This window comes from Saccopteryx bilineata, chromosome 1 (assembly GCF_036850765.1).
Source record: "Saccopteryx bilineata isolate mSacBil1 chromosome 1, mSacBil1_pri_phased_curated, whole genome shotgun sequence".
In the NCBI taxonomy this organism is placed as follows: domain Eukaryota; kingdom Metazoa; phylum Chordata; class Mammalia; order Chiroptera; family Emballonuridae; genus Saccopteryx; species Saccopteryx bilineata.
This window is the reverse complement of record NC_089490.1, coordinates 67,333,426-67,344,151: the sequence shown is the minus strand read 5'-3', so window position 1 is coordinate 67,344,151 and position 10,726 is coordinate 67,333,426. Positions and strand designations below refer to the sequence as shown.

Below are 10,726 nucleotides of genomic sequence, written 5' to 3'. Positions count from 1 at the left end.
AATAAAGTAAGTCACTCAAAATAATATCTTGTAAATAATGGAATCTCAATTAAGTGGAAGCTACCACTACTACTAAAATTGTTACTAGGCATTGTCTGTGTTTACTATTATTCTTGGAGACAATAGTTGTTCTTATGCATATTTAAATTTCCCATTGTATGCATCCTTTAGGTTTTATAATAAACTTACCACAAACTTAGTGACCCAAAAGAACACAAATCTATTCTCTTATAGTTCTAGATCTCAGAATTCTGCAATGAAGCTTGTGGCTAAAATCAAGATGGTGGCAAGGCTGGTTCCATCTAGAGACTCCAGAGTAGAATCTTTTGCTTGCTTCCTCCAGTTTAAGAGTGTATTAAGTTATATGCCCATTATCAAAGTCAAATCACAACATAATCAACAGTTCAAATGCTATAGAGATGTCCACATTAAACCTATGTACTTTTATTGATCAATGTCACCCCATTAAATTTAATTTCTAAAAAAAGAGGGTATTAGTATTCCTTGCCATGGCCACATCAGGCCAAAATCTGCTTCTTATATTCATCACATTGCCTTCCCTTTGGCTGTATTGTATTGCCATCTGCAAATAAAACCCCTTACAATTATATTGGGATAATCAGGATAATCTCTTCATCTCCAGATCCTTAATTTAATCATGTCTACAAAGTCCTGACTTTTTCCATGAAGGGTGACATATATTCACAGGATCTAGGGAATGGGTATCTTTGGGGGTCAGTATTCAGCCTGTTACATCAATTTTTGGATGAAAATATTTCTTCTCTCAACACTTGAAAACTAGGATTCTTGCTAAATTATAGCAAACCCAACAAATGACAATACTGAGTGATTATGTGTTTGTTATGCTGGAATGGTCAAATTTACTATCATCTAGAATGGGAAGAGGGAGTATTTTACAGATGAGAATACTGAGGCAGAAAAGGGAGGGGAAATAGAGGCATTAGTGTCACTATACAGAAAATATCACAGTACTGCTTAAATGAAATACTGACTTTCAGCTCAGAATCCCAGAAAAAAGTTTACATTTCCTGGGAAGCTGACTGAGCGTACCAAGCGTACTGTGTCTTCACACAGTAAGGTGTTGCATTGCAAGTTCAGAAGGAAAACCTGGGATGGCCAAGTTTGGAGTTGAGAGCAGGAAGAACATAGGACACCAAGCAGTTCAAACAGAAATGGGGCCATGCATCCCACAGGTGCCTCACACAGCTCGGAGACATAGCTTAGAAAAAGCAAGCCTTCCTCAGAGAGCAGCAGAGGCAGGCGGGAGACGAGACTCAGAAATTCAGAACAGTACTCCCCACTACCCCTTCCAGAATTCCTTATTCATCTTAATTTCGACTGGGATGTCTTCATGGTAAAATCAAAATTCAAGAACAGTTTGGAGATAGGAGAATTCACAGGATACAAGTGAAGAGGAAATCCTACTAGAATTAGAAGCAAGAGATCAAGATTTCTAATTCTAGTAATATGGCAGGTAAGATATCGTTAATATTATCCATCTTGAAAATGCCAAGAAATTCTGGATAATGTATAGAAAACATCTTTTTTAAATGTATAGTTTAGCTTTTAATAAATGAAGAGAATTTCTCCCAGGGGTCAAAAAATAAAGAAGTTGAAAGCCAGAGAATTAGACTGATGCTTTAGCTGCCTTGGAGGCACTTAGTTTTAAATGTCTTCCTTGACTTTAAACATGTTAATTCAATTATGCCTGTAAGAGTTTGGAGGATGAAATAACTATCAAAAAGTAGAACATCTCAGCCAAGAATGGATAAATTATATACAGGAAAAAGGGGGAGAGGAAGTAGGAAACAACTTGGGAAAGATAGATGAAATACTTTTCATTTTGTACCTAACGTATTCTTTTTGAGCAGGTGACAATAGTAACCATCAAGCAAAATGTAACTTTGAGGTGAATGAAAACAAAATTTCAAAGCTTTGTTTAAGCTTAATCTATACTCTGCAGAGTTAGTCTATGCTCATGGTATCTAAGATTCTGCTTATTAGTGAGTCTTTGGTAACAGTGTTCCTCTCCTTCGCCGCCTCTTTTTTTGCCCAGAAAAAGGAGCACCTTATCTCTTCACGTGCTTCCCTTCCCCCCCTTTTCCTCCTTGCCCTCTCCAACATCTTCAGTAAATGTCATTTAATGAATATTATTGACAAGCCTATTTATCCTAAACTTATCTGTGAATCTCTCACTTTTTCCCTATCCCAACTTTAGCCTTTCTAAAGGGGAAAAAATTTTTTTTGTTCGTTTATCACAAATCTTTCAGGGACCTTTTTGGTCCATTGTCTATTCTCTCTCTCTCTCTCTCTCTCTCTCTCTTTCATTCTCTCTCTCTTAGAATTTCAATTTGCTAAGTCTCTCTCATAATTATATATCAAAACAAAACTTCCTCAATATTACATGGCCTTTGTTGCAATCTATTTTTTCTCTTTACAATAAATAAATCAATATTCCTGAAAGTATACCCTCAATATATGCTCTACTATTCCACCTCCAAATTTCAAATCCTTTATAAGCCACTATCCCCTCAATCCCCACTATTTGACTAAAACCTTTATAGAACTGTGGGCAGTAGTGACATCCCTGGTGTTAAATCCATGGCAAGTTTATTGATTTAACTGTATTCTCTGCAGCCTCAAATACACTACTGATTCACATCCTCAATTTTGATCACTTCCTTCTTTTTGCAATTATTTTCACTTTTATTTCTGCAATACCACTGTTTCTTATCCCTGCCCCTCCTATGACAAGAATTTCTCAAAATCTATGAGATGCTCTTTCATGCTGGTCATTCTCCAACCGTCTGTCTTGTTTTCTCACATTATTTCTATGTGAGTTCACCCTTTTTAATGATTTTATCATATATACTTGCTGAGAAAGTCAATGCTTGATTTTTCTCCCTAGGACCAATCAAGATATTTCCACTAGGATGTACATAAGCACCATTTTTCCTATGTTAAAGATGAACTTATCATTCTGTCCATAAAATATTCTGTTATTCCTAATATTAGGGAGGAAAGATGGTATTTTTTAACTTAGTTGCCCACATTAGGGATCTAGATAACATTCTCTATTCTTCCTTCTGTTTCACGTACTCACCCATGAAAAAGCCACCTGACCATGTATAAGTCACTGAGTATGATATTGACTTTGAAACATTTCAAAGATTTACCATTTCTTTCTCATTAGGGTATTGCTGGGGATCTGTTGTATGATTGTATAGAAAATATATTAGCTACCAGATATATGAAATTATACATTCATAATTATTTATCCCAAAATTGGGAAATAGCTTCTGAAGTATGTGTGTACATTCTAGTATAATTATTTTTGAAGAATCTGAGTTGTGCATTTATTAAACCATGGTATATGAATATTTAAAAGTTTGACTAAAAATATTCCATATTATTTTCATCATTGAGTTTTTGTATATAATTTTTTAAAGTGTAAAGTTAAAAATATATAACATTACTTAACTGAAATAGATGTCCTCAATGGGATTAGAATCCAAAAATGTGAATAAAATAATGTGAAAATTAATAAAATTATAAACAGAGAATGAGAATATTTAATAATCTAACTTTAAATTTCTCCATCTCATATTCATATAGTGTATCAAAAAAATTTTAAACATGTTTTCCTTCATTATTTTATTAATTGCATTTATTTTTTAAATATAGATAAGTATTCTTTTACTCTGGAGAGGTACTAAATAATTCTATTGTTGAAATGTAAATTCTAATCCTGGCTGGATAGCTAAATTGGTTGGAGCATTGTCCTGAAGCATAGAGATTGCTGGTTCAATCCCCGGTCAGGGCACATTCAGGAAGAGATCAATCTTCCTGTCTCACTATCTCTCCCTTCCTCTCTCTCTCTAAAATCAATTTTAAAAAAATAAATGTAAATTCTAACTTTGTACAGTTATCTTTTTATCAAGTTTTAATTAGGAAACCAAGAATATATATAGAAAGAACAAACAAAGCAAACAATATTTTAATCGCTTTGTTATATTACTGTCTAAGAGTTCCACTTATAATATAAAAACTGCTAAAAAATAACCATTTTATTTTTAATAACCTTATTTTCAAAATTTTTAAATGTATTCTTAAATTTAAAAAAAAATTTCTTAACTGAATTTATTGGTATGACACTGGTTGATATTATTATACAGGTTTCAAGTACCCAATTCTACGACACATCTCTCTACACCATATTGTGTGTTGACTCCCACCAAGTGAAGTCCTCATTTATCACCATACTCTCCTTCAGCTCACCTCACCTGGCAATCAACACTATTGTCCATGTTCATAAGTTTTTCTCTTTTTTTTCCCTTCTTGCTTAATGCCTTTACCCCCTTCACTCAACCCTCACCCCTGACAACTGTCAGATTGCTCTCTATGTATGAGTCTGTCTCTATTTTGCTTGTTAGTTTATTTTGTTCATTCGATTCCATATATGAGTAAAATCATGGTATTTGTCTTTCTCTGACTGGCTTATTTTACTTAGCATAAACCTCTCCAGGCCTACCCATGCTGTTGCCAAAGGTAAGAGCTCCTTCTTTTTTATGGCTGCATAGTATTCCATTGTGTAAATATACCATGGCTTTTATATCCTCGTCTACTGATGGACACTTGGGCAGCTTCCAAATTTGGCTATTGTAAATAATACTGCAACGAACATAGGGGTGCATATATTTTTCAAATTAATGTTTTGTATTTATTTGGATAAATTTACAGAAGTAGAATTGCTGAGTCCTAAGGCAGTTACATTTCTAATGTTTTGAGATAATTCCATACTGCTTTCCACAATGACTGTTCCAATCTATATTTCCACCAACAGTGCAAGATGTGCTAAAATCCTCAACAAAAATATTAGCAAACTGGATCCAGCAATACATTAAAAAGGTCATAAATTATGATCAAGTAGCATTTATTCCAGGGATACAAGATTGGTACAACTTCCACAAGTCTTGAATTTAATGAGAAATAATTAACTTTAAATCCTAGTAAAAACATATATGTATACGAGTCTTTTAAAAATATTTCCTTGAATTTTTTTTCACAATAGAATATGTAATAGGAATAAACATAAAATTAACATAATAGGAATTGTCATTATAAAAATATCAGCAAGATATAGAAAACAGTAAATGTCTACAAAACTACAAAAATTGTTATGAAAAAAAATGCTTAGAAAATATTGACTGGTGATGAATACTGAAAAAAGAGGAAGTAAAAATCTATTAATACCATTAAAGAAAAATATTGGCAATTCCCTATTCTCACCACATCTGAAGCACTAAAGAAAGGAATTCTGTCCCAATCAGAAAATAAAAGGCCAATGGGGAATCATATGACCTTCACAAAACTGTGGCAAGTTAACAATCATAAATAAGTGGACTCAACTTTAAAATCACATACGGCAGAAACATGTTTTCTCTGTTTCATTCTTTTCTTTCACTGTTATTTTTATTGTCCTGAAGGCCTTTCGATCATTGATTTACTTGAAAATGTCTCCATCACCTGTTTCTGATACAAAGCTCCTAAAATCCGTATAACTTCCAAAATAATAGGGTTTAATAGAGGAGCATATTTTGTTATTCATCACAAACACCTTTTAACTATACCCCATTATATGCTAATAAAGTGATTGTTCCCAGAGAAACCAACCAGGTGATGAGAGGGTCAAAACTTCCATTTCTACCCTTCCAACTTACAGGGAAAAGAGAGAGACCAGAGATTGAGTTAATCACCAATGGCCAATAATTTAATTATTTATACCTACATAATGGAAGCTTCATAAAAACCCTAAATAAAGGTATTTGGGGAAATTCCAGGTTGGTAAACATATCTTCTTGCTGAGAGGGTGACGCACCCCAATCCAGAGAGAACAAGATTTCCTGTATTCAGGATCATTCCAGACCTTATTTATGTACTTCTTTATCTGACCTATTATCTGTACCTGTTATAACATCCCTTATCATAAATTAATAAACATAAGTAAAATGTCAGTCCATAAATCATTGTAACAAATGATTGAATCCAGGGTGGTAGGGGTCAGGGTGGAGTTGCGGTCAGAACCTTGCGTTTTTAATCAAGTTGAATGGAAGTGGGTGTCTTGGGAAATCATTACTTGTACCAGGCCTTTGAAGTTAGGGCAGTATTGAATCTTTAAACCTGTGGGGTCTAACTAATTCTGGGTAGATGAGATATTTCAAGTTTGGAGCAATTCTTTAATATGGTAGATTTGAAGTCATAATATATATATTGGTAATAAACATGCATAGGAACCTGGCATTCTGCTATGTTTAGATGGATCTTCAGGGTTTCTTAAGTTGAGATTTAATTGAACAGAGTTCTCAATCAGGTTGTGTGAGAAAACAAGATCAATGCTGGGACCTTGAATTTTGATGCTCCAACATAAAAATATTATGTTGAGTTACAGTTTACTAAGGGAGATATCTTCCACTAACATGATAGTTCATTTAAACCCTGAATCTGGCAGCAAATTATGTCCTAGTTAACAATTATATAGTCTACACTGGGCTGTGTGCTGTTAGTTAAAATAAAAAAATAATTGTAGGAAATACTATCAAGAGCCTAGTGTTTTCTAAATTGACTCTAAGATACATAAGTTATTTTGTAAATATAAAAATATTTAAAAATATTAATTCCTTGCTATTAAAATAACTTCAATTTCTTTTTATATTCTTGTCACAATACTTTAATTAGGCAGAGTGAGAAGGGCAGGACTGAATTTGATGGAATATTTCACCACAAAGTGATGGATGAAAGAGCTCTGGAATGACTCAGCTAAGGCATATCAAGAAAGCTATCTTTTCACCTGTACTCTACAAAACTGATGGGATTACCCTAATGAACATGGGCAATGCCTAGCAGTAAATATATACCCTTTACACTTATAGAAACCCATTAAAACTTAAATAATTCTATTGCTCTTAGAAATAATCTTTGATGACTCTAAAGTCTCATGGAATTACATGTTAAGACTCCCAAGAACCAACTTGAAAAATTCTTGCAAGCTGAATCTCTTTGAACTTTCAACTAAAGCCAGAATACCAACTAAACATTACTGAATTGTATTGCTTTAAAAAAAATTAGTAAGAAAAGAAATGAGAATGAGAAAGAAATGAATTAGCTAGTTAGCTGAAACATTCTTCAGTCACAAAGAGCAGGCATCTCTGTTCCCTTTCTATGTGAATACGAAGTAGAGATATTCAGTAACAGAACCCAAACTGGAAAATAAAACCCTATATTAAATTATGAAGAATAAATTAGTATATATGCTTTGCATGCATATTTCTCCTCAATGATATAGACTTGATGAAGGTACAAAAAATATTGTATACAGTAACTGATCTCAAGAGGCTTACAATTTAGTACTAGAAAAATAATACGCATGCATGCATGACTATAACACAAATGTAAAAGAAATGTGTTACCAGAGAAGGACACATAAATTATTTTGGCAACAAAGAGTAAGAAAATCAGCAAAAGTAACTTTGGAGTGAAGCATAAAAATGTCAAAGTCAGGGCAATGCATACCAAAGCAGTTAGGACTATTTCCTATTGAAAATTAGGAGTCACTGAAGAATTTTTAGAATAAACATAATATAAACTAAGCGATCATTACATTTGAAGAAAAAAATAACTTTGATAATTATGTAAAATCACATCATGTACACACTCAATAATATTCAATAAAGAAACGCATTGAAGATGGAAAAGATTGAAGAGAGAAAAACTACCCTAAAGTCTAGGTAAGGAAGCATTAGCACTAATACTAATGCAGAATGAAGGGGTCATATGAAGTACAGGACAATCATAAGTAAAAAGCATTGTTAAGAAATTTACAATCCAAATTTTATTCAGTTTATAGTACCTTTATTGAAACTGTAGTATAACAGAGCATCCAATGTAATAGTTGAAAGTCATAACCCCAAACAAAGCTTCCAATCAAATATAGCTATTATTAATAAAAATAAAAAATATAGAGCTAAACAGTTAATTTTTTAATCCTTATTTTAAGTCTCTATAGCACAGTCTAAGAGCTAGGACACTCATACAGAACCACTCATTTAAGTAGATAGCTACCTATGTGGAGTGCCCAGTAAGTGACACAGGTAATAAGGGAGAAGCATCTGAGATGTCACAGCATGGCTGGGAGAGCTTTGTGGGGTATGTCAGGCTGACATAAACCCAAGGACAAAATGATGCTCAAGGGATTGCAAGGACAGACAGAAAGGGCACTTTAGACAGCAAAATTAAGAAAAAAACATAAACAAAAGAAAGTGCAAATAATATGTAACAGAAGAAAAGGGACTTCTGTCATGAGTTGCACACATAGAACAGGTTGATTATTCTATGTGTGTAATCGACATCAAGAGACTTCAGAAGCCTATTTTTTGGTATCCAGGCAGCTGGTGATCAATGGTGCTGATGCCCACAAAACACACACATGCACACACATACACACACACAATGCTGAAATGGAAGAATATTTATGAGGAGAGTATAGATGAGGATATATACTACTCACAAAAATTAGGTGATATTTCAAAATGAATATGAAGTGATAAAATATCCTCTAGTTCAGGGGTCGGGAAACGTTTTGGCTGAGAGAGCCATGAACGCCACATATTTTAAAGTGCAATTCTGTGAGAGCCATACAACGACCCATGTACATTACACATTATCCAATAAAAATTTGGTGTTGTTCCGGAGAACAGCTGTGATTGGCTCCAGCCACCCACAACCATGAACATGAGCGGTAGGCAATAAATGGATTGTAATACATGAGAATGTTTTATATTTTTAACATTATTTTTTCATTAAAGATTTGTCTGCGAGCCAGATGCAGCCATCAGAAGAGCCACATCTGGTTCACGAGCCATAGGTTTCCTACTTTTGCCCTAGTTTTTATGAGCAGTATATTTAGAGAGACAAGAAGTGCCCAAAGTGCTAATACCCAAAGATGCTAAGTTGCAGACTTAAAAAAAAAAAAAAGGGATATCATGTAATTGGCCATATTCCTTTAAAATGTTTGAGGAAAAGATGTATCAAAGCAGTTTTTCAGGAAGATCAATGTGCATTTCTAATGGTACTCTCTGCTGCTGTGGTAGGATCTGGACCAACGCAGGCCAGGTAGGAGAGAAAAGGAACACATAAGTAAATAAAGGAAGGGCCTGGTGATTTAATGTTTGGAGAGAGAGTGGTTGAGAATGAAGTCAAGCAAGTTTCCAAGCTTTCAAGCTAGGATCCTGGGAGAATTACATCTATGATAAAAATAAAGTGATCTGAGATGTGAACTGTATTTGGGTAATGACAGTGAATTTGTTTTGGATGACTGTAAATTAGGTAATGGTGGAAAATCCCTGAAGAGGCCTGGCTGGCAGTTGAATAGTTAAGATGAAAACCCAGGGACTATAAAAGGGCTACGAATGTATATAATAAATATACACAATATATAACAAAGTTCAAAATAATATAACTACTAACATTTTAAAATTTTGAAATAATTAAGCTCCAAGATGTAGAAGAATAACAAATAAATGATATATATTGAGCCTGATTAGGCGGTGGCTTAGTGGATAAAGCCTCAGCCTGAGAGGATGCTGCGGACCCAGGTTTGAAACTCTGAGGTTCGAGCATGGGATCACAGACATGACTCCATGGTTGCTGGCTTGAGCAAGGCGGCACTTGCTCTGCTGAAGCCCCCCAAGCCCCTGTCAAGGCACATATGAAAAAGTAATCAATGAACAACTAAGGAGCCAGAATGAAGAATTGATGCTTCTCATCTCTCTCCCTTTCTGTCTGTTTGTCCCTATCTATCCCTCTCTCTTTCTCTCTCACATGTGTGCTTGCTAATAATAAATAAATAAATAATATATATTGATTATACAGAAATGTCTCAATATACTTTGATATGTAACTAAAAATACAGTTGCAAAATTAGCATTAATGAAAATTTTATTAATAATAGTTCTCTTTCTTTAACTATAGGAAGCTTTCTTTTAGGATTATGGTAAAGGAGCATAGAATCACATGTACATATCTGTTAAAATTAAAAAAGGCTTTTGATTGATTTTTTTTTTTGTCCCATAACATGGCAATCATTCAATTGACATTAGAGTTGAATTCAGAAATAGGACCAGTTATTATAGCTAATAGCATATTAAAATATGAAAGAATTCACTGAAGAACTTGTGTTGTTTATTTGTAAGAAACAAATGTCATACATTTTTGCTTTCATTTCTTATGGCTTATTTCATTCAAATGTTCACTGATTAGCAAAGTGACGTGGGGCATTTCCTTGTGATTCAGTGTTCTTATTTACAAAATGGGCATAAAATAATACTTGCTTCATAAATCATTGAGATTAAAAAATGAGTACATGTCTAGTATCTACAACAGTGCTTAGTACAAATTGAGAGCTCACTAATTTTTAGCTATTATTGCAAAAAAATATGTATGCATAGTTTGAGTAGAAGCCTCAAAACTGTGTGGATCAGATAACAAAGCAACATAGTTTTCCTGGCATCTTAAAGATCATTATCAGAATGATCTCCAGATGCATGTACTTGAAGAGTAGCTGGAAAGCTCAGAATGGATAACCTTTGTAATAATGGAATTCAAATGGATCAGTAAAAAACAAAACAAAACAAAAAAAACAGAGAAAAAC

The 10,726-nt window shown here is 33.7% G+C and overlaps 1 non-coding gene across 1 annotated transcript; it reads left to right on the top strand.

Moving 5' to 3' along the window:
- The first annotated feature begins 8,359 nt into the window (after positions 1–8,359).
- LOC136321283 (U11 spliceosomal RNA) lies at positions 8,360–8,492 on the top strand. Its single transcript, XR_010728552.1, has one exon. It is a non-coding gene; the product is annotated as a U11 spliceosomal RNA (small nuclear RNA).
- Positions 8,493–10,726: the final 2,234 nt, after the last annotated feature.